The sequence below is a fragment of the Lissotriton helveticus genome, chromosome 2_1, assembly GCF_964261635.1.
Source record: "Lissotriton helveticus chromosome 2_1, aLisHel1.1, whole genome shotgun sequence".
NCBI classification, from domain to species: domain Eukaryota; kingdom Metazoa; phylum Chordata; class Amphibia; order Caudata; family Salamandridae; genus Lissotriton; species Lissotriton helveticus.
Genome location: NC_136059.1, coordinates 885138467 through 885162117, shown reverse-complemented (window position 1 = coordinate 885162117; position 23651 = coordinate 885138467). Strand labels below are relative to the sequence as shown.

Sequence of the window (23651 nt, the reverse complement as noted above, 5' to 3'; positions counted from 1 at the left end):
CGTTGAGTGACGTGGAGTGCCATGGCATGGTGTGGAGTGTCATGGAGTGTTGTAGAACGGAGTGGAGTAGAGTATAGTGGAGTAGACTGGAGTGGAGGAACGTAGACTGGAGTGTCATACAGTGGCGTAGAGTGGAGTAGCGTAGCATGTTGTGGCGTGTTGTGGAGCGAGTAGTGTGAACAGGAATAGATTTGATGGGGTAGAGGGAAGGTCATAGAGTAGAGGGTACTGTGTGGAGTAGTGTGTCGAATAGTGGAGTTGAGTAGAGGGGAGTAGAGTGTCGTTGACTAGAGTAAAGTGGCATAGAGTGGAGTAAAGTGGCTTTGATTGGCAAAAAGGGGGTTGCGTACAGTGAAGTAGAGTGTTGTGGTGTAGAGTATTGTAGGCTGTCATAGAGTGGAGTAGAGAGTCACAGATTAGAGTAGCACAGAGTGTCATGGAGTGGCGTAGAATATTGTGGAGTGGCTTAGAATAAAGTGGCTTAGACTTGCATAGAGTGCCAGGGAGTGTCGTTGAGGGTCGTACAGGGAGTAGAGTGGAGTGGAGCAGAGTTGAGTGGAAGGGCGCATAGTGGAGGGGAGTAGAGTGGAGTAGAGTGTCGTACAGTGGAGTGTTATAAAGTGAAGTAGCGCATCATAGAGTAGACTGGAGTGGCATAGAGTGCTTTATAGTGTAATGGAGGGAGTAGATTGTTGTAGAGTGGGGTAAAGTGGAGAGGCATAGAGTGGAGGGACATAGAGTGAAGGCGAGTGGATGGTCGTAGGGTGGAGAGGCGTATAGGGGAGTAGTGTGTCAGAGTGGAGTGTCATAAAGAAGAGTGGAGTGTTGTAAAGAGGCATAGAGGGAATTGTGCACAGTGGAGTAGAGTCATGGCATAGAATGTAGTAGATTGTCGTAGAGTGGAGTGGCATAGAGTAGCATAGAGTGTTATGGAGTTCCAGAGAGTGGCATGGAGTGGAGTAGAGTGGAGTGCTGTGTAGTGGCATAGAATGTTATGAAGTGCCATAGAGTGGCATGAAGTGTTGTAGAGGGAGTAGAGTGGAGTAGAATGGAAGGAGGTAGAGCGGAGGGGTGTAGAGTTGAGTAGAGTGTCGCATAGTGAAGTGTCACAGAGTGGAGTGGCATAAAGGAGAGTTCCTTAGAGTGGGGTAGAGTGTCATAGAGCAGAGTGGAGTGGAATAGAGTGTCATGGAAAGAGTAGTGCAAGCCCAACAGTGTAAACTGTCTGGTTGCCAGAGACCTATTTTTTCACAGCCTGTGCTTTGCTTACCCTTGGTTGTCTATATTGCCAACCTCATTTGCTTATTTCATTTTCACTGACCAGCCTTGCCTTTCCTGTGTTTGTTTCTCTTGTGAAGAATAGTCTCTTTGCCATCCCACCGTCTGGCTGACTTTTATCCTTCACTGCTCACTTTTAGGGAGCAACATTTTTGTTAAGCACTCCTTCTGAGTGCATGTCGTTTACAGCTCTCTCCCTTGTATGGTGCTTTCAACACCCTCCCCAAGAACTCCGCGGTGTGTTCCATCCTCACTCCTACCACCAGTTCATCCATTGTTCCCTCTCCCTAGCTCTCTCTTGTGTGGAAAGGGTGTAGTATGTAGATGGTGGTGATTATACATTTTAGAGTATCCTGTCTTAAATATAATAGTAAAGCTCTGTGTGGTAGCACACTGTCTTTGACAGATAGCACTTTCTCGATTAAATTGGCTATTGATTTTGCATAGGTATACAGTTTTACTTTTAAAACTATATAGTAATCAAATGACTGTGTGGACATCGTGTTTTAGGGCATATTTGTCATTTGAACATCACAAAGTAGTCTTGATTTTAATCTGTTAAAATCTTTGTTTCACTTCAGAATTACAAAAGTGTGTCATTTGCGCTTTCCTAATTGTGCATATATTTTTAAATAAGTGTACAGTTCATTTACAGGTATTTAAATGTAGTGAGTTAGATCTAAATGACATCCAATCACCTTTCCTTTCGCGCCAGCAAAATTGCCCCATAGTGCTCTTTACAAATTTTGCATTAGGAGAAAGAAGAGTAAATACAATCTCGATATTAAAATAATTTGTCTGAGGACATAACATAGCCTGATATTTGACCTCTGTCGTTGTATGCACAGCAAATGCAACAAGATAAATACAAAAGTTGAAAACGTCTTTATTGCTCATTCACCCTTTGAACTCCAGCATGGTTCCTTTGGGGTTCCTGCAGCATCCCCTGCACCTCTACTTCCAGTACCTCCGATTGTTACACAATATATATTCTCCTAACCATGAAGTATGTGTTGACCTATTTAAATGTCAGCAGAATTAGTGAGGCTTTCATGATTTTTGCCAACAAAAAGCAGTAATCCAAATCAGAACTTAACAGACGGTATTGGAACATGTCAGACCGCTGAACCAAATAATTTACAGCTTAGTAATGGAAACCTACTTCTTGGTTTACACATCAATGAAAACAACATACGAGTACCCATTGTATTAATAATTGTATTGTGTGATTAATTAAAACTATTACAATAAATAGAACAATGATACACAGTTGATGCACATAAATGGAGTACGCAGATTAGCCTTTGGGCAAATCAGTATACCAATTTATAAATCATGCAGCAAGTGTCAGCTCAAAAAGAACATCTGTGTTAGATCATGGTTAATTTACACTAAGGCACATACCTGACCCGCAAAATACAGAAAGACCTAATTGTTACTCATGGCCGCAAAGGGGCATAAGTAACTTTTTTTTTCACAGTTGTAATTGCATATGCAAGGCCCAAAATAATCAATAGGTATACCAGCTACAGTTCAGGGACCCTTTATTCCATCATATTAAATGTGAGTGATCCTAACCCGAAGAGGGCATCTAAATAAATATAGACAAATAATGGCAATACGAAACTACATACACATTTAAGTTTTATCCGCCTTTTTTTGTTTCATGCTGTGCAATGTGGAGAAACTTAGCCACGTTACCACAAATAGCATCAATAGATTCACAAAAGCACAGTTCCAACCACCCTCAATCCTACAAAGCTATATATTAAAAACAACAGCAGTTTGCGCTCTGGCAATGAATTATGGCAAATACAGAATAAATATTGCGTATAATTATATAGTCTACAGTTTATTTTCTTTCTAATTAATACTCTGCTAGAAACAATCAACAAATGAAAGCGTAGAAACAGAGACCTCGTCTTCTTACAGATAACACCTTTGAAGAAGGTAATTCATAAGAGATTGAGAGTTAATTAAACTTTTCCACGGATTCTAAGATTTGAGAATTGTGAAAGGTCAACTACTGGTTTCTCATTTCTTTTTAGCAAAATTAGATGATGTTGTGCAAGAGCAGCCTCATCCAGGGAGAAGTTTGCAATACGTGCCATATAGTATTCAGAATAGGGATTCACCTGTAAATAAATATATAGCTTCGTCCAACTTAGACTTTTGATATAATTATCCAAGGTGTTTTTTAAATGGTAAAGGATACTTCATTTCCTTAGACAAATTTAACTTAACAGCTTGCAGCCTGCTAGTAAGTAGTTAGCAATACTATACATTTGGTGCGTGGGGGGAGTAATGAAGCAATATTGTGATAGTGTAATTGGCTGCCATGGTTAGTGTTGTACCCTGCTCTGTAATACCCCTCAGGCCTATCAATGCTCAGCTCGGTGCGCAGAGGCAGGGCGCGCAGCAGCACCAGTAATGAGACGGACACCAGTAGTCGTGTCGGAAGTAACGTGCCCGAGCGCCCGTCCTTCTTTTATTGGCCCCCGCAGGCCACGCCTGGCCAGCGGATGTGTGTGTGCGTGAGGTGCGTAGGGCAACTAGACCTTTGCCAATATTACAGTTAGCATTACAGCACAGGTACTAAAACATAATTGTGATTTTGTGATTATTTCTGTAATGTGGAACAGAGAGCTTGTGGCAGATAGAAACTCAGGCCTGCAGCATAGAAGTCGCAAGTTAACAGTAACCGGCCTAGAGACAGGCTTAAGCAGCAGGCATCAACAGGTTCTGCACAGTAGAAAGGGTCTAGAAACTGTCATAGCTTTTCCAACCCCTGCTTCTTTGACCTCTTTGTCATTTTGTCACGTTTGTTAAAGGATGTGCCTCACTTCCATTCATTGATAACATGCTGATCTAAAATCAAAATGAATTATTAGTTAAATAAGTAAGCATATGACTATTGACTGGAAGCAGTAAATTCCTTGTTAGTACCCTAAATATTACTCCGTAGAAGAAATTGCACATGTTGCCATAGTGCTAAACATAAAAGGTTTTCTAATGTGCAACACTAAGAAGTGCACTACAGTCCCTTCAGGAATCCTACATTGGACAAAAATATAGGTAATTACTCCACCTATAAGATTATCGCACACAGTAAATCCTGACAGAATCCCTGAACGAGAAAAACCATATCATTCAGAGTTTTTGGACTTCAGGATGGGGAATCCCCCATTCTGCATTGCCAGACTAAAAGTGGTGCAGCAATATCATACCTCGAAAGTACTGCAGCCTATGGTATTGGTATTTACTAGGTGTAACATTAACCGCATCAATGCGGCGGCTTTTCCCGCTGTACGCGGCAATTTTAAAATTACCGCGTTACATGACGATCTCAGCTCGTCATGAGCGCACGGCAGGTTACGCTCATGACGAGCTGAGCTCGTCATCAGCCTGGAAGGGGTTAATGCATTTAGAATGAGAACCAAAGCAATGCATACAAATCATATCTAGCAGTAGCAAAGCCATAGCCGTAAGTGGTGTGTAAGAACGGTCCCTGGAAGCAGTTAAGCCCTGAACTGGAAACATTGTAAAAATATTGCCTAAAGTTAGACCCTATGTAGGTCAGTGTTGTACTATAAGAATCGCCTAAATTGGCTAATTCCATAGTGCTTAGATATCTAAGCACTATCACTAAATGACATGCAATGAGGACATCCCATCAAAACTGTTAGGTAACCAGCGATAACAGCTGTAACAAAGAATTAGCACCTAACAGGAGTTAGGTATACTGTTTAATGCGCTATACATAACGCTCACACAACCAATAGGTTTGGTGTTAGCTGCCAACCTTTTGAATATGTCAAACAATTCTTTTTTTATTCTTTTTGTAAAACGTTTCTCCAAAGGGCTGCCGGACTGTTGCAAATATAAACAAAATCGCTAAAAGCAAAATTATTTTTTGTCTCTAAAAGCTTACATTGTCATGGTAGTCCCTGGCACTACTTTATGTGTTCATTGTGGAAGGCTGTCACTTACAGTGAAGTTAGACAATGGCTGGAGTGGGCTGGCTCACTGCTCCATGTTGTAGTGGGCAGAAGAATACTGCGAAAGACACAACAACAGGCCAGAGGATGAAGAGTGCTGATTGAAAGTAGAATCAAAAGGAAATGATGTCACTCCCAAAGTAGTTAGCTAATGGCTGAAGTAGGCTGACCTATTGCTCCATGGTCTATGCTGTAGAGGATGGAGGAAAAATGTGTATGACACAACAAAGACCAATGGATGAAGGAGTTGGCAGGAAGTCCCTGTAAGTAAATATGTCATACATATAATTTTAGTACAATCAAAAGGTCCTGACTGATGCCAGACCTAAAAAATTATTTTTAAGCAGTCATTACATTAATACAAGTCCTGTGAATGAAAGGGTTTTTTCCAGTTTTGTAACACAATCTGAAACCAAGATTATGAATTGCCTGTAGATTTGACAAAACGACTTTGTGAAATTGCACGGGGGTAGGAAAACAAGAATCTGCGTTTTCGAATTTAAATAAATGTGGGGCCTCAATATGAGAAATGACGCATCGCTGAGTGAAAGCAGCGATGCGTCACTTCTCAGTGCGCACTCCTTACGACATACCTGATGCGTCATATTTAATGTATGACGCATCATGTCGCAAGGAGTTACAAGCGCAAAAGTGACGCATTTCTGGAGTGTGTCACAAAAGTGACGCAACTCCAGCAATGCTTCCTTTCACATGGGGCAAGCCCCATGTGAAAGGGCTTGCGCCAGTCTTACGCCTGCTGTGAGGCAGGCGCAAGATTTTGACCCAACGGTGTCCTAGAAGTGACGCAGTGAAATCTCATAGATTTCACTGCGTCAATTCTACGACCCTTTCTTGCGTCAATACGCCCCCTTTGCATACATTATACCTGGCGCAGGTATAATGTGGCGCAGGGGTTTACAAAGTGACACATCTACCTAGATGCGTCACTTTGTAAATATGGCGCAACAAGGCGCATTGTTTACGCCACTGGTGCGTCACAAAAAGTGACACACCGGCGGCGTAAAAGTGACGCAAGGGCTCATAAATGAGGCCCATGATGCCGACGCTAGCAACAAACAAGGGCTAATAATCCAGTCAATAAAAACACCCTTCTGCCTTATGTAACATAAGGATACTTGACATAGCAGCAGACAGATAATTAAAGAGCCGTATTGGCTGCCCACACCGGAAGTGGTGGTATTTGTGTGCTTAAAGCAGGCCATGTTGCTCTGTTCCCATTAGCCTGCGGCTCTGCAGCATCCTCTCAGGCAAAAGCCATGTCCAAGTTTGCGCTAATTACCCTCATTAAAAAGCCAGGACTGATGAATCTTACAAGACACCGGCTTGTACTTGGGCTTTCTTTGCAAAGAGCTGTACTCCCCCTTGTGTGTTAAACCAGCTAAATGGCAACAGAGGCTTCCTACTTGAATCCCAGGTTTAACAAATCAAAAGTGAGTGATCCCGGAAAACACATATTAGCAATGTCAGTGGCAGCTAATTAATCATGCAAAAGGGCAGGCTGAGAAGGAGACACGCCAATTAGTGAATTATGTTCCTGCTTATTAAATGAAGCATACTTTTACATGGATTTTCATAGAAAGATTTAAGTTTACTTTAAAAACAGGCAGCAATCTATTTCAGTAAACAGAGAAAAAAGCCTCTTATATCACTTGCATCTACGGCGATCCTGTGCATTTATGGACATTTCTTCTCTGATACAGGATAGGGAGATGTTAAGAAGATGACTTCCAAAAGCATACAAACACACTGCCACAAGACAATATTTTGCCACCACTAAAAAAGATGTACATATTATGACTGGCTAATCAGTAAGTGGTTTGATCCATTACTCGACCAATTAGAATTTGTGACTTGAAGGTAGAATTCTGCTGTGGTGTAACTCCTGCAGCAACATAAAGAGGATTTGAAATCCATTTAAACAATCCTACCACTGTTGTGAATTTTATTTCGATGTTTATACCTTCGTGTTTAAGAAAATATGGCAAGTCATTATCCTCAGGATCTGTAGTTTAGTTTCTTGAAACACTGGGTTTAATTATAGAGTCTATATGGCTGTTGTGATTCTCTGGTAAAATACTCTTCAAATCATCGTCACCGCCTGTCATATCTGCCAGTATTATAACAAGCTTCTCCCCAGTTGTTTCAAAGGGACATTTCCTCTGACAGGTACACTTAAAAATGAATGAATTTTCTGGCCTCGGGGGAATCGGAAGGCTGTAATAAATTGTATTTTTTCTCTTCATTCACGTTGTGGCCTTTTACCCCTAAACTGACAAAACCAAAACAGGATATGGCTGTCAGGAGACAACAGGCACAAGTATCTGTTTCAAAGGAAATTCAGACATCCTTCGATTGTATACACCCTCTCTACTTGTATTCCTAGCTAGGCTTTACATCACTTGCGGGGTCATATCTCTGTCCTGCACTTAATTTCAGATTCTAACGAAGGCCAGGGGCAATTCACACACCAATCTACTCTTTATTTATTTAATTCTACTACAACCTTAGCATTTGCTGCATAGCTGCCAAGGTTTCAAATTGCTGCGTTTGACATTTTCATTATTTCAGTGTAATTATGAGTGACATTTCAAGGAATATGAGTGACACCTTCTTGTGAGTCAAGCAATGAAGACGAGAGAAACATTTAAAATATCAGAAATTACACCCATTTGAGCAACAAGAAATTCTAAGAGGATCTTAAAAGTGCTGCACAGCACCAGAAATGGAAGGGCACTAACCTAGTGCCCTTGTAACCTGATAGTACAGTCATGCCAGGCACAGGCTGGACCCTGGTGAGAGGACCCAGTTGTAGAACTCTGATAGCACCACGACTGTTACAGAGACCTGCCAGTGCCTGCCCTGGCTTTTAATGATAAGCACCACCTCTGCTCAGCTCTCCCGGACTCAAGCAAGTATTAAAGTTAGAAACGTGTTGAAATTCTAGTGTTGCCTGGCCGGGCTGGGGCGCAGATAGGAAATTGAACATGATCATGGGACCTATGCACTGCCTTGGTCGGACACCTGTTCATGCTGCCGGACGGGCCGGCAGAAAAACAATTAAAACAGATACTGCCAGTGCTTCAGCCAGCCTATGCCAACTGGACTCCCTGGCTCCTCTCAAACACAGAGCTAAGGATCAGCCTGGGCTCCACACTGCTCTGTCCCACGTGGGACCTGGGCCGAGTGTACCACAGCAAACAGGATGCGAGAGGCCCCCGAACACAGATCTCTTCTCAGCTGCCTAATACAGTGAATCAATAGTCAGTGACTTACAACTGTCGCAGACAGCACCGGGCACTGATAACCTCAGGAGAGTCTCTGAGTGGGCCAGGTGACAGAGCCCGACAGGCCGTTGAGACAGGAAGTACAAGTCAAAGTACTAGGAACAAATACCAATGAGTCATTTATCCAACATTTACCGTAACTGGATGCATATTAACAGTGTGATTACATGCGGGTGCCTTTCTTTTCATTTTTGTGAGAGTTGTCATGAGAATATGAAATTCAGCGCACACGCTATGAAAATAGCAAATCTTATTAAAAGCAGAGAATACCTTGCTCCACGCGGACGCCTCCAGTCAAGTGCCCGCTTCCTGAATCCTCCGACCTGTCTGAATTCCAGGATCATCAGCCAGGACATGTAGTCACATCTCCCCCGCGGCGTGGCCACAGCCAATATGCAAGGCAACCACTGCTGAGGGCAGCAGGCCCTGCCCGGGTGTCGGTATTGAGCACAGGACTGCCACGGCCGGGTGAAGTCAGGCGCCTGGCTGCAGTGAGTGAAGCGGGCGGAAATTTCAGTGCAGCCAGCAGGGCGGCTATAAAAATACATTGCAGCAGTCTGCGGCAGCAGTGTACAAGGCGCGTTCATTAACTGTTTACTGCCTGAGCCTTTGCTGGTGGCAGGGGCTGGGCCGGCAAGTCTGCGGGAGCAGCAACGCTGGATACAGGAGTCACAGGCGTCAGCATGCGTGCTAGCAGCCTGGCGTAGCCAGTTTTAGCACTGGTACAACAGAGTGCAACAGTGGCACATTAAAATGCATGACATTGCATTTCAGTGCAGTGATGCGGTACTCCACACTGAAATGCGTTAGAGTCACACCTGATGCATGATACTTGGCAGTACTGTTGCTGTTCTCCATTCTCTTTCTGCTTCCTCCTACTCTCCTTCTTTTGTTACCACAACTGTAGTTCGCTTGTCTATCGCTGCTCAACTTCTACCCTAATTATGGCATTTTCTTATCCTATGGACTTGCATTTCTCCCTTATGCATAACTTTTCCCCTCTTCTTGGATTTCCACTATAGCATTATGAATTAAACATTCCTCTCTGTTCCATACAGAAGTGAAACTGTTTTGCTCTGTGCCCTCTGTATTTTACTCTTTTCTCCTCTGTTCTCGCCACTGATTGTTTTTCCCCTTCTCTGTGCGTGCTGCTTTTAGTTCCCTTGTTTCTGATTCCAATCTTCACTTACTGTATTCCCTCTATGCTTGCATTCCTCCACTTAATGGCTCTCCCATGTTACACTGTACAGCCTGTGCTCTCCCTCTCTACTCTCTGCTCTTCTTGCTACTAATGCACCAGTCCTCTAATACTCTCATTTCACCTACTCTCTCTTCATCCTCTTGCTTTACCTTGAGTCGTCTATGTTCATCTTCTCTCCCCTCTTATTTCCCTTCTCCCCTTAGTCTCTACATTCTCCTCTTCTCCTTCTCTTTGTGCTTTCCTCCCTGTTATCACCCTTTCCTTGTGTTCTGTACTCCTGCTTCTTTTCCTTATGAGCTTTGTGTTTAACAACCTCCCTTTATCCGATTCTCCCACCCAGTTTCACTACAGCCACCTTTCTAAGCACCCATACTCACCAATGACCATCACACTACTCTATTTCCATTGTCTGATTTGTGGCCATCTTCATCCGTCTTGCTCAGTTAAAACAAATGCATTCGTGCCAACAAAATACCAACCCTGAGTCACTGAAAGGGGCTGATAGAATTTTAGGCTTGTAAATGGGAATTGTTACTGTGGTGTAATTTCCATATCAGAAATGTTTGTTACGGGGTTACAGTGGGAATTCTGGGCAGAGTCTAACTGAAAAAGTAGGCGGCACCCTCAAATGCAGAGGGTAGTCACATTCCATTCCTCGTATTTTTGAGTAGTTTCTTGCTCTAGAAATACTCACACATCTTCACAATGGCAGATGTAATTAAATTTGCAGGTCCTGAATCGGATCATTTGGGGTGTAAAGTAAGAGATTCCTCCATGAGGAAAATATTTTCTCCATGAAGAAATAAATACCAAAACTAAACCTGCCAACGCAAATATTGTTTCAGATTTTTATGTACAGAGAATTCCACTTCCATAAATTCTACAGTTGTTAGTTTTATTGGTGGAGTACTAGAAATATATGACGGTCTTTATTTTCCAGGTGTACTACTGAAATTCCCTTAAGCCTCCTCATAAATCATACATTTGTGATCCTGCAGGGGCATATTTGAGGTTTGAATTTCTTAACTTTCGTGTATTGACCTCTCGCTGTCTCTGCTCAGGTTCCTAATTCTGCTGTATGTTCTTGAGACTCTGCACAGCATCAGTGGTCAAATGTTTAATTTGGGAGCAAGGAGAATAGTTTAGTTAACTTTTCCTGGACACAAAGATAGCATGGTCCTGTAGCAAATCACAGGAATTTGATGTGGAGGAAGGAGGTTTGCAAGAGATGCCTGGGTGTGTATTTAGATTGGGCAGTCAAGACTTAATTTTCAAAAGTAAAAGATAGTATTTGATTTGTTTTCTACCACGCACAATACACCCAAATTCATCTTTTTTTCTAGATTATCCTACATGATAGAGGCTCTCCTCTCAGCAGTTCACTTTCAGAGAATGTCTTCTGTGTATACTAACCAGATGGCTGTGCCAGGCATTCAGCTGGGCTTTCCATATACCTCAGACATCGCGAAGCACTCATAATTAATTACAGTGTTTTGTGCAGACTTTGGAAAAATGCTGAAACAAGTCAGATTTGCATACACCATCTTCTGTTCATTTCATTGCGCATGTTAATTAAACCTTTCAGTCAACTCAATGCTGTTGTGCTTGAATAATATTGCGAAACTGAAAAAAATGCTGTGCCTGAATAATAATTTATTTGCAAATTTCTGGAATTTTCATGCGTTTTGAATGTTGTGCAATCTTTTTTGGAAAACATAATTCCATCAACCAGTGCAACATAAACAAAGGATCCTTAAGTTCAAGTGAAAGGGGTAATTATTATTTAGGGTTATCATAATGTACCCTAGAACAAAATGGTTTCTAACTGCCTGGGATCATGTTCAGGAAAAATATTGCCTATTTGTCAGACATATGTATAGAGAGTAGATCCAGCCGTGTCAGCAATGGAGTGCTTCACTAGTGACAAGAAATACAATGTAATAATCAGGGAACGCAACTAAAACCTCTGGGCAACAGCGGGCAGTAACAAAAAGGACAACAGTGAAGGTAGTAGAAGACATAGGGGCCCACAGATAACGCTATTTTGTAATTTTTTCAGTTGTACTCTTTTACGTACTCGTACATGACTTTTTTGACAACATATAAAATGATAATAAAATTGGAATATTCAGAAAATATCCATACAGAATTTGTACAAATGCTACTAACATGGAGGTGGCAGTTTCGGGGTCGAATCATAATGCATGCAGGAGAATATAAATAAGCCGCCTGCCAGTTGCAACACTTCCAAAACTGATAAATGCTTTTGTGAATAAGCCCCAACAAGTTAATCGACCACAGTGACAAGATAACATAAGACAATCATTAGAGTCTTACAAATACGTTTTGAAAAAGAGGCCTTCAAGTTTCTTCTGAACCAGAGCAAGGAGTCATTTGATCTTGGATCTTCAGAAAGATTCATGTAGAAAGTTAGTTGTGTACTGCACAGGTTTGCCGATTGTCATGACTGTGTTGTTGGAGTACTTCTGATGTTAACAGAATTCCAGCGCAATGCTTTAATTTTATATTGATTGCCACTATCAATTACAAAAAGTTGCTTATGATGATTTGGGCCTTTGGAATGATGTACAAATATGTTCAAAATGTTTTGGATTCTCGGTTACATTATTGAAGTATTTTATCCTTCTCACAATGATGTAACAATTCCAATCACCATTCTTAGTTTCATCAAGCATTATATTTATCTGGTTTAAATTGTAATATAACGCTCACAGGCTGTATGGCATTCTTCCAACAGCAGGTCACCCAGCCAAGGTAAGTGATGAGGTATTCAGCAACCAAGGGCTTGCCAAAAATAGAATGCACAAGAAATGAGGGCGCACAGTACCATGTACAGAGCATGTTCACTTGCTATCTCACTACATACCCCACAACCATCTGTCTACAGTCAATCAAATAGTAGGTCCTGCACAGTGACAATTTAGATCTTACATACTTAACCAACATATCAATAAAACAGGCATTGTCACTCTGCCTTTTACTGCAACAACAGCGTGGAGAGGGCAAAAGCCACACCTAACACTGTGCCAAAGTGTAGGCTCAATGTAGGATCTCTTTGTAGAAATATTATTACACTTCAGCAATAACAGTATATTGGAAAGTAGGTGTTTTGTATGTGACCTCATACTGGAAACATTTTCACTCAAAGTAGGACAAATATTGCATAGTAGATGCAATCAATGAGGCACAACATGTGGGGCAACGTGGAGTGTGTGGCATCTTTAAATATTCACCACCAAGTTGCAGCACAGTACAATACAATATAGCACCAGCTTATATACCAAAACAAAGCAACCATAGGTGGCTCTCAAAATGCTGACTAGATGAGCAGGACATAAATTCATAGCTAAAGCATTGGCAAAACGTCAGAGGGATGAAGAGAATCTTCTCCATGGCACTCTTTATATATATTGAGATAATAGACAGATACACTCTCAAAGCTTTATCGGTGGATGGTATACTCATAAAATATAAGGATCCATGAGGGCAAATATGAAGCAAATAATAGGAGTCAACATGCATGTAAATAGTACCAGCGGAGGGATGTCGGTAAGGCGAAGAGTCAATAAGGAACATAGGGTCTGATTTATGCAGTGATGTAATGCAACATGATTTGGTCACCCTGCAGAATGTGATGAGGGCCGCTGACCCTCCCATTTCTCACAGATATTCACAGACCTTCATTCACTTGTAGCCCCATGAATGGTTGGGGGCCTCCTAAAGGGATGGGGCCCCTTGCATTGCAGGGGCTGTAGGGGCCTGCATTGCGCCTTCGGATGTATGTTAGGATGCTGCCTATTCTGTGCCTATGGGTAAATGCACTGATAAGTAGGGGTCAGTATTCCTTAAGCCATGAGGAGTAAAAGCCACAATAGGTTTCCTAGATCCATCGAGGGGGTCTTAAAATACAAAATTGCTGTTAAAAAAAGAACATTTACCACATCAGAGATCCTTTGCATTTTGGGGTTAGCTCTCATTAGATCTCCATAATCTGGAATGGCCATGAATGCTTGAGTGACGGGGATCAAGTCTTAAAGGGAGAGAGACACATGATGCCTGAAATGTCTCTTGCTGGAGAGTTTTTTTAGTTTTTCTTCTGGTTGTTAGTAGGCACATCGTCTCTGTTTTCCCAATACCATAGGTAAGGAGTCTCCAACGTTTTAGTGAAAAAGCTACTTATGTCCAATGAAAATCATCCTGAGCTACAAATATTATTGGTGTTTTAATAGTGACCACGTCAGACAAAATTACATTACTGGCCACCGTATCTCATCATCTGTGTGCATCAGAGAGGGTTGCCAGCAGTAATGCAAAATATGTTTTGTCAATGTTGAATGCATCTACTTGAGTAATATATAGTAGCCACACTATGACACAAAGGTAATAAAGTTAGTTATAAGCCCCTCCATAGGCACAATATTTATGACTCAAATATCAGCTTTGAATATATTTTGGAAATTTACCATTTTGTTTCCAAACATTGCTTATGATTTCTGAAAATACACACATGTATGTCTTGAATACACTCAATTTTGTTATACTTAAATCTATTCTACCGTACAAAACCTTCCTATCTATAAGGGTGGGCTTCACACAGGAGAGTTACTTGCAGGTGGGCAGAGAGCTACCAGTAGCTCACAAACTACTAGTTCAAGAAACCTGCCATAGGGTGAGTATTTGAACTCAGGACCTGGGCTCCTGAGTGGAGCCTGGATTGCAATATCCAGCTAGGCAAGTCGTTGACCAGGTAGGCAAAACCATGTGCGTTGAATATATTTTGAGTCGCCCCAGTATTCTGCAATGAGCTGGACATTACTTTACTCATTAAGGTATATTCATATATGTATATTCCTGGGGTTGGAATATGGCCCACCTCATATTAATGGGTCTGGGTTTGAAATGAGTGTTGTCAGTCATAATCCATGTTCTTAACATATACATTGGGCGATATTGGAAAGTCAAATTTCCCTCCTTGGGCATATATAACACTCAGAATACAAAACGAAGCAATCCCTCACAGTTCACCAGTACTGACAATGCTACCCTTTCCCAATAACTAATGATTCAACAGCACAAAAAGTCTTCAAGCAGCAGAACGTACAATGAAACGTGTCTTGTTAAAAACACGGTGCTAAAATGACATTATAACCAGTAACACAAGTGATAACATCATTAAAGACACAAAGATGTTGCTCAGATTAACATAGTCTTCTACATTATACATTTCTACATTAGAAAGATCAAGTTGAGTATAAATGCATACAAGTAATAAATTGACAAGGAAAATGAAAATATGCATAGTTTCACGGAAGACAGAATAGGGCAAAATATGCCTTTCGTGTAAGATATGAAATATACCTATACAAAAAACGATTCTAATGATTGAAGAGATTGAAGACAAATACACATTTTCCTTGGAAGCTAGCACCTCTTTTTAGCCAAAAATTCCTACTGCTAAACCGACCTGAATATCTCCCACACACTGAAAGACTAACCATATTTTAAAAGAAACAGTGCAACTCTTCTGCAGAGGAACCTCACAAGAATGGAGCATACGTCTCTCACTGTGCAAGAAACCATAGAGGCTACTCTTCATGAAAGTTCAACTTTTGACTGCAGGACTGCCTCCCTACACGCATGCGCACACACCCACACCCACGTGCATGTCCCTACTTTGCACCTTACCCATCCCACTTGATTGCCCCTACGCTGCTCCTTCCTTCTACTGCTGTTTCACCTCGGAGACATGCTGTTCTGCAATGTATTGCTTTGGACTAGGCCACAATAGTGAGTCAAAGAGCTCGCTCGGCAAGTACTCGGAGGTTTGGGCACAGCCCTCAGCAGTTTCATGAAATGTCGACTGAATGGTTCCCCTTCCTTTAAGTGCAGTGCAAGGAGATGGGTTGGTGCATTGCACTAGAGATATTATGAAGCACGTGGTGCCAGGGTGAAGTTTGCACAAGTCTGTAGGAGAGTCTTGGTCGCCATCAAAAGGAATATTCTACTTTTATACAAAGGGAATATTCTACTTTTATACAAGTTCTCTCCAGTTTAAAGTTTTCATTTAACAATTAACACCTTGCATGCTGGGGTTATTCCCCCGCTGCGCTGGGGGAAGGGGGGGTGCGCACAGCGCCCCAGTGGTCATGACGAGCTCAGCTCGTCATGAGCACATTGCTCGTGTGCTCATGGCTGAGCTCGTCATGACCACACCCGTTTTCGGGGAACATTCAGCACAGCAGGGGAATTAGCCCAGCGTGCGAGCGTTCCACGGCTTAGCTCGTCATGAGCACCGGAGCACCGTGCCTCATGACGAGCTGAGCTCGTCATGAGCATGCAACGGGTTAAGGACAGATCTTTCAATAGTGAAAGGCACATCTAGCACAGGACAATTCGGCAGAAAAATCGGCGTTGTTTATAAGAAGTACTATCTGGAACTCCATTCAGCATATGTTTTTTTTTTTTTCAGTTTTATAAATCGCTAAATCACCTGAAGGTATCAGAGTATTTTACATGAGCAACAGTTCCATACAGACATACAGATTTTTTTCTTTTTATTTAAGGCACAGGGAGATGAAATGATCAGCGCAGGATCCTTGAGCCTCCACCAGACTCTAACCTAGTTCCCTAGCTTCAAAGTCGGCCGCTCTAGCCTTAAGCCACACTATTGTTGGATTACTGACCACTTTTGGAACCATACACATCTCATAATAAATGAAAACCAAATCGTGACATATTTGAATGGCATTTTTGCCTTCATGTTCTTGGAAAGTAGCGCTACTATTAAATGCAATAACCAACATCAGAATTGTTCACTTCAGCGCACCCAGCTAGAGGGGAGCGAGCCTATAGATACTGCCCATTTTGATGCACTTGCCCATCACCATTTAACGTACACTTAGACCTCCCGCGTGCCTGCCCCAAAGGTGGAATGGAAGTCACCCTCAGACTACCTCCTCCACGTGCATAGCTGGAGCATTCAAAGATGAAAGTCCTAATCCTGTCCTTATTGAACCACCCCGTTCACCACACTCCAGCTCAGATGACCATTTTTATTTCCAGTGAAATCGTGCTTCACACATATAAAGGTCTTTGTCAGTTTAATTCCTACACTTACCACGTTAACATGTCAGGTTAGAAAGCAATTCAGAGTTTCTTCAAGTGTAAACTCAATACATTGCCTGATTCATTGCAGGGTTGTCTTGCTAATTACATCCATTCAATACAAGGGGGCGTCTTCAGGATACTATTTGTAGTTTGAATCCAGTGGCATAAAAGTAGTACATTGACTAACCCATATCACTAAAGCATCACGTTGAGTCACTGGGTATTTTGCCCACTTATTCTTTAGCATGTCACCCTACAATTAATGTGCCGGGGCTCTACTAAACAATGCACGAGACCTGTGGTCTGTAGCCTTTCTTGCACAGCTATTACTGGCACAAATAGAGCCTCTTCCATTTTGCTTGAGCACATGGGCATATGCATACTTTTTTTTTTTTTTTTTGCAGAGTTTTATATAGCGAGAACTAGACCCAAACCGAATCAGGTATCAGAGCGCTTTACACAGCACCAGTTACGTTACATGAGGACGGACACACATTCATTTTAGGCACGGGGAGATTAAGTGATTTGCCCAGAATCACAGGAGGTTTTTTGGCGTCGTTACCGAGACTCAAACCCAGATCCCCAGGTCCGAGGTCGAGCGCCCTAGCCGTTAGGCCAACTCCTCTCCCCAATACTTGCTGCAGTGCCATCTCACAAGCTCTCAAACAGCATGGCCTCTACAATGCACATTAGATGACGACTCATGACTACCTGAAAAGCTGACTGCCCACCATACCCTGGACAATAACTTATCCATCTTGCACTAATCCTCATAGTCACCACCATCATGCCTTAAGGGAATAGGAGCGGTGCAGTGAATTACTCAATTTTCAGGGCCTTGGGCTCCAGTATTGTAGGTGCTGGCCCTTTCTGTAGGTCATTCCCAAACTTTTTGCATTCCTTTCCCTATTTTTGCAGAATTCGTTTTCGATGGCCATAGGACTCTGCTCACTTTACCACTGTTAGCCAGAGCTGATGTACTTTTGCTCTCCCCTTAGAATTGGCTTACACCCAATTGGAATATTTAATTTACTTGTAGGTTCCTAGTAAAGTGGCACTACCTGTGCACAGGGCTTGTAAATTAAACGCTACTAGTGCGTCTGTAGCACTGGTTGTGCCACCCACTTAAGTAGCAATTTAAACATGTCTCAGGCTTTCCATTGCAGAGCCTATGTGTGCAGTTTAAACTGCCATGTTAAACTGGCAAAATAAACATTTTGCCAGGCCCAAGCCTTGCTTTTAAAAACATTTAAGTCACCCCTAGGGTAGGCTCTGGACAGCCCAGAGGACAAGATGTAATTTATTCAAAAAGTTGACTTGTAGTTTTAAGTTTTATGTGTCCTGGTAGTGAAAAACACTTAAATTCGTTTTTCACTACTGCATGGCCTACCTCTCACATAGGATATCATTGTAGTTACCTTATTACATTTCATAAGGGCCATTTTGTAATGGTACCAAGTACTCGTTCATGTTTGGTGTCTCTGGAATTGTATTTCAAATCCTAACCTATGGTGAAGTCAGATATTAAATCACAATTTTTAAAATGCCACTTTTAGAAAGTTAGAACAACACAACTCTGTAGGGTTAGGCCCATAAACAGAAAACCTAGGACATCCATAACCTCAAACCACAAAACAAATGCCTGTACTGATATCAGTTATTCCTTTCACTCAAATACCAAGCTCACACAGTTCAATTGCCATGACCATATAATTAGTTATTCAAATATAAAACAAAAATATTTTCCAATAGAGAAGCCTTATTTTTAGGAATTATACATCAATTTGAAACAACCATTTTTTCAAAATTTGTAATACACAGGGACCATTACTGATACCATGTTAACAACAATGAACAAAACACATAGACAATGCACAACACAAATATTACATTACAAACAAATGTTGAAACATCACTTTTTGCTCACGTTCTGTTAAAGTGAAACCCTATTTTGAAAGAATGCCATTGATGCTAGCATTACAATACAATAATTGAATTGTTTCTGCAAGGGCAACAATCAACAGTTACGCTACTGATCTCATGGAAAACAGTCACCTATTTAAAACAAATCAGTTGATAATGAACATCAGTGGTACATCATATATAGAACAATTGCTTGGTGAGTATAAAACAGTTGACGCCTTTCAACCCCTTCCGTTTTTCTTTTAAGGGTTCTCCTCAGGACTCAGAACATTGGAAACTCTGCTAGATCGTTTCACATGGTGTTCTCATATGCACATCAAATTATGACCCAAAGGCCTTTATAAATTGTGGAGTTCTGTCAATAGGTTATATATTGGAAAAACAAACCAGGAAGCATGCCAACGGATTACTCAGCACAAGTCTAGAATTTGAAAGATGGTACTCACTGCTTCATTGGTGAATCATTATATAAATCAAAAACATTCCGAAAGTGATTTGCAGTGGACTGTAATGTCATCAGTTGAATATGAGAATCGTGGTGGAGACACAGAATGGCATCTAACTCTAAGAGAGGCCTTTTTAATAATAACATTCAACACACCTTTCGAAGGTCTCCATGAAGTGACAGAACTACACAATTTATAATGGTCTTTTCGTCATCATTTGATGTGCATATGAGAAGACCATGTGAACTGATATAGCAGATGTTCCAGTGTCTGGCACATAATAGTGGAGACCACTTTAGCACTGCATTCATTCCATTGGGAAAGATCCCTGCATAATTAAACAGAATCAACCATACATTCATTAGGATCGATATGGTTTCTATGAATACTTCAGAACATAATCAATTTGTCAACTTGATAATATAATGGTCTTTACGGTCCTCATCTGATGTGCCGTATAAAATGATTGAGTAGAGGTTCCAGTGTTTGGTATATAATAGTGGAGATCACCCCATAACCAAAACATATCCATCGACTTCAGCGAGTTTTAATATGCACTGTGGAGCACATTGTGTTTTAAATAATTTGTCAACTTGAGAATGATTTGGCTCCATTTGGTATCGGGAGAAGATCGGATATCGAAATACAACTCCCATAATTCTGAGGGACATACATTGCAGCTTGACCTTGCCTTAATTTGATTGTGTTGAAAGGTCTCCACAAGGAATAAAAGATTGAAAGGTCTCCATAAGGAATAAAGATGGAATTTACTATCCCAAAGGACCTCTTTCGGTAGATCTACCAAAAGACGCAAACGGGAACACATGACGAGAAGTAATTGGAGTAACCCCAAAGGGTTAAAAGGGGAGACTAGCGTACCTTAGTTACCACCTTGCCATAACTGCTCTGCAGATGAATGTATGCTTCGGCCGAGAGTAACTAATGCAAAAAAAATAAGGTATGTACTCACTATAGATAGATTGCGACGTCAGCTCAGGCTGCGCCTGCGATCATTACAGTGGGCGGCCCGAGATTCCACCCGCTATTAGAAAGCGAGCGTGTTTGTAAAAGGTCATCAATATGGAAGTTCTGAGCTAAGAGAAGAAGTAGCATTAGGGCAATATAACGAATAGGATGCCACTTTCTGACCCTGGTTGTTCTTGTGGATCTACAGGTACTTGGCAAAGTATAGAGAGAAGGCTCTTTCAAGGATTGATTATCTGAGAATTATTCCCCCTTTGGATGTGTCTTTCTTTTTCCAAATATATTTTCTCAATTACATTGGTAATTAGAAGTGGGGTGCAAAAAATCAATTGGTTGTTTGCCTTCTCCTGTTCTGTTTTAAAGAGTGCGGTGTAATAAAGGTGGAAATTGATTTTGAATTTGAATTACAAGTCTCAAAGACAAGAGATAATATGATATGCGTGTAGGGTGATGAGTGGCTTTTGGATGGTTTTGAATTAAGTTGTTTGTTAACATGAGTGTGATTTGTTATTATTTTTCAGCTCTTCTGTGTTCTGATTCCTGAGCAGAACCTTAAAAAAACCCAGAAGGGTTTGAAACGCATTGACGTTTTTTTCAATCACCAAGCAATTGTTCTATATATGCAGTACCACTGATGTTCATTATCAACTGATTTGATTAATATTGGTGACTGTTTTTCATGAGCTCAGTAGGGTCACTGTTTGGCTGTAACCCTTGAGGAAACAATTCAATTACTGTATTGTAATGCTAGCTTCAAGGGCATTCTTTCAAAATAGGGTTTTATTTTAATAGAACCTGAGCAAAAAGTGATGTTACAACATTTGTTTGTAATGTAATAGTTGTGTGGTGCACTGTCTATGTGTTTTGTTAATTGTTGTTAGCATGGTATTAATAATGTCCCTGTGTATTGAATTTTTTAAATGGTTGTTTAAAATTGATTAATAATTCCCAAACATAAGGCTTCTTTATTGAAAACTATATTTTTTTATATTTGAATAAATAATTATATGGTCATGGCAATTGAGGTGTGTGATCATGGTATGTGAGTGAAAGGAATAATTGACATCAGTACTGGCATTTGTGTTGTGGTTCGAACCTTTAGAAAGGTGGCATTTTCTTGCCATTTGGTGCCTGCAGCCTGTCTCTGGATCACAGGCGTGAGTGGGGGTGACAGTTGGGCTTTGTGTATTCCTCCTAGACAGCCACACACAATGGGGAGCATAGGTGTGACTAGATGGACCATCAATGGCAGGATGAGAGGGAGGAGCTTTGCCCAGCACCACTTACACCTGAATTGGTTTTGTCCTGTCCCCACGCAAAGGGCTGAGCACTACCTCTAGTTAGTCTGGAGCCAGAGCCAGGAATTAAGGGCATATGTGCATTTCAAAGGCATGCCTCTAGAGGCTTCTCCCACATTCAAAGGTACAGCTGTGTATAAATACTGGACCTCAGGCACCAACTCTTTATTACACTTGTGGACCTGTGGATACTCTGCCAGGAAGACGGACTGCTGTGCTGCTGAAAGGACTACCACTCTTCTGGACTATTACTCTGGAGGAACTGCTGTTTTACTGTGTTAATCTGCATCCCTCTTGCCTGGGGAAGAAGAAGTGGACATGCAACCTTATCTGGAACCCAGGAAAACAGAGTGACTACAATGGTTAGTCTTTTGTCCTCTTGATCTGAGCCACAGAGACATAAAAGGCTCCCAACATCCTGCTAGAAGCCCCTGAACCCAGCTGAAGTTATTTCGTGACCTGCAAGTGGTGACCCATAGGTACTGGATGCTTGGTGTGGCTCAGAGAGCTGTCTATTTCAGTTTTTGTGCTCTTCGCAACCAAGACCTTACCGCTCACATGCGATTCAATGTGGAACTCTGGCAGCTGCCGCTCCAAGCTATAGTATTGACCGCCATCGGGGACCACTACCGCATAGCTTCAGCGATGCCCCTCTGTGACGACTTAAGGATCTTCGCACTACGTCGGCAGCCTCTCATGATGCTCTCCCTTCTCTTCACAGTCCCTGCCACCATGAAAGGGTCTGTTGGCACGGATTTGAGAAGGTAAGCTTCAGTGGGCCTAACCTGGTGACTGTATCCGACCTGCACTCCATTGCGGTCGGCCTGAAAGTATGACTTTGACCCAGTCCTGTGCAACCTGATATCAACAGTTGTTGCTTTGGTACTATTCTTGCTAAAATCTTTTAAAATGAATGACTGGTTCTACAGATAGTATTTTATGGTATTTCCATCTTATTTTATTTATTAAATGTTGCCCTATTTTTCTAACTTTGTCTGGGATCCTTTTTGTGTCGGGTTTTTCACTTTATTACTGTTTGAATTGTTACACAAATACTTTGCATATTGCCTCTAAGTTCAAACTTACTGCTCTGTACCAAGCTACTAGAGGGTTGAACATGGATTCATTTAGGGTTGGCTTGTGCCTTAACCTTACAAGGATCGTGGTTGCTGCTTGACCAGGGCTCACATCCTAGTCAACCAACAACCCAATTTCTCAAAAATCTGAATTGCATCGTAGGATGAGAGAAAAAGTCAACCATTACCATTTGAGAAATCTCTTGGATACTGATCTCTTCATTCTGATGTTCTGTTAAAGATCGGGCATATGAGACAAAGTAAGTAATTTTGGTTTGTGATGAACACCTCACTTACAGCTGCATAATAACTATCTTTTAACCTCTCTGTACCTGTAGTACATCTAGTCGACCTTCATAGGTGCAACAATGTTCTTACAAAACCTTTCAAATGCAACAGTGCCTTTCTCAAACGTTATCGAATACACTGTGAAATAGGAAAATAGCATTCGCAAATCATGCTCCAGTCCAACAGAAAAATAAATTGCATATTTAACATGAATTTACTAATGCTCTATAAAATGAATATACATTTCGCTCTCAATCGTTTAAACACCTGTATGCACCAAATCAGGTCAGTTAAGCACCATTTAGAAATGTTTATGAATCATAGTATTCAGTCGCCAAGAAAAAAGAAACTATTTATTTTTATAACACTTCACAACAGTACGTACCTCTTCTCCCAAGGGCTTACCCTAGAGTCAACTGACCCTCAGAGCACAGAGGAAGAGCATGCTTCTAAGCACATTACACAGTATCAAACTATAAGACAAGATAATTGGGATAGGAAAATCTGCATTCATTATGTTAACCTATTCAGTACAACCCTACCAGCATTATCAACGTCTAAGGAAGGAAGCTCTAAAACAAAAGAATATATCAATCTTTGGTACATCTTCTCAGTAAAGCTGTTTCTAACCTTTACAGGAAAGATTCTTATAGGACACTTATTATGATAATGGTATCTTTCATTGATGAATATTTTGCTACAGTCATAGGATATTCACTTTTACAA

The 23651-nt window shown here is 41.3% G+C and overlaps 1 protein-coding gene across 2 annotated transcripts in view; it reads right to left on the bottom strand.

Annotated features, from left to right (window-relative positions):
• CHSY3 (chondroitin sulfate synthase 3) overlaps nucleotides 1-23651 on the bottom strand; it is a 749858-nt gene that overhangs the window by 561631 nt on the left and 164576 nt on the right. The gene's annotated exons all lie outside the window — the stretch shown is intronic.